Source organism: Ornithorhynchus anatinus, chromosome X5 (assembly GCF_004115215.2).
Source record: "Ornithorhynchus anatinus isolate Pmale09 chromosome X5, mOrnAna1.pri.v4, whole genome shotgun sequence".
Taxonomy (NCBI): Eukaryota; Metazoa; Chordata; class Mammalia; order Monotremata; family Ornithorhynchidae; genus Ornithorhynchus; species Ornithorhynchus anatinus.
In genome coordinates, this window is record NC_041753.1 from 16,245,180 (window position 1) to 16,246,317 (window position 1,138).

At 44.2% G+C, this 1,138-nt stretch overlaps 1 non-coding gene across 1 annotated transcript; it reads right to left on the reverse strand.

Moving 5' to 3' along the window:
• Positions 1-506: 506 nt before the first annotated feature.
• Positions 507-644, reverse strand: LOC114808523. Its single transcript, XR_003756370.1, has one exon. It is a non-coding gene; the product is annotated as a small nucleolar RNA SNORA7 (small nucleolar RNA).
• Positions 645-1,138: the final 494 nt, after the last annotated feature.

Sequence of the window (1,138 nt, forward strand, 5' to 3'; positions counted from 1 at the left end):
TGAGTGTCGGTGTGCCTGAAAAGACTGATCCGAGACTGATATTCCTTTCCACATTTTGCACATGTTAGGATAGTTCCTAATTGTGCCAATGTGTTTGCCCCATGTATATCCCTGTTTTGAAGCCTGGCTCTTTGTGTCTTCACCTTCCCAAAGCTTATGCTCAAAGAGGGCAACCTCTTTCCCAATTGTTGCCTGGCAGACTGATCTTACTGAGGTGATGATCACCCAACATTCCACTGCAATGGAGCATTATTTGAGGCCATGCTTCACTATTCATTCAGTAATATTTAATGAGCATTTGGCAGAGGGCAGTAAAAATAAATGGCATGGTCCCTGCTCTCTACTAGCTTACAGGTATCAGAAACCACTTTCTTCTGCCTTCTTTGCTTGATTTATTAACTTAAAAATATGCAAGTGATTTACCATTGCCTCGTCCACACAGTAAACTTGAGTCTCCACCCTCGACTCTCTCCCGTGCTGCTGCTGCCCAGCACAGTTGAGTTTTGACTTGCAGCAGATTGCCTTCCACTCACTAGTCAATGCCTAAGCTAAGAATGGAATGAGTAGGCCTCTGCTTGACTCTCCCTCCTGTAGCCAAGACTGGTCGAGTACTGGAAACTCTCCAGGTGCAATCCTGAGAGGGGCTGTACCCTTTACACATTTGGTATTCACCCAATTCTCAGCCCCATAGCACTTATGCACATTTCTGAAATTTATTTTAATGCCTACCTCCCCCTCTAGACTGTAAACTCTTTTTTGCCAGGGATTATGTCAACAAACTCTGTTGAACTGTACTCTCCCAAGCATCTAGTACAGTAGTCTGCATGCAGTAAGTGCTCAATAAATACCACTGATTGACTGATTGAAACCAGGTGAGGGGAGGAATGCAGACTAGAAAATCTTTCCAAGTAGCAGAGTACCTAGTGGATAGATCATAGGTGTGGGAATCTAATCCTGGCTCCTGCATTTATCTGCTGTGTGACCTTGGGTAAGTCACTTCACTTCTCTGTGTCTGTTACCTCATTTATGAAATGGGCATTAAGACTGTGAGCCCCATGTGGGACAGGGTCTATGATTAGTTCGTATCTACCCCAATGCTTAGTACAGTGCCTGCCACATAGTAAGCATTTAACAAATG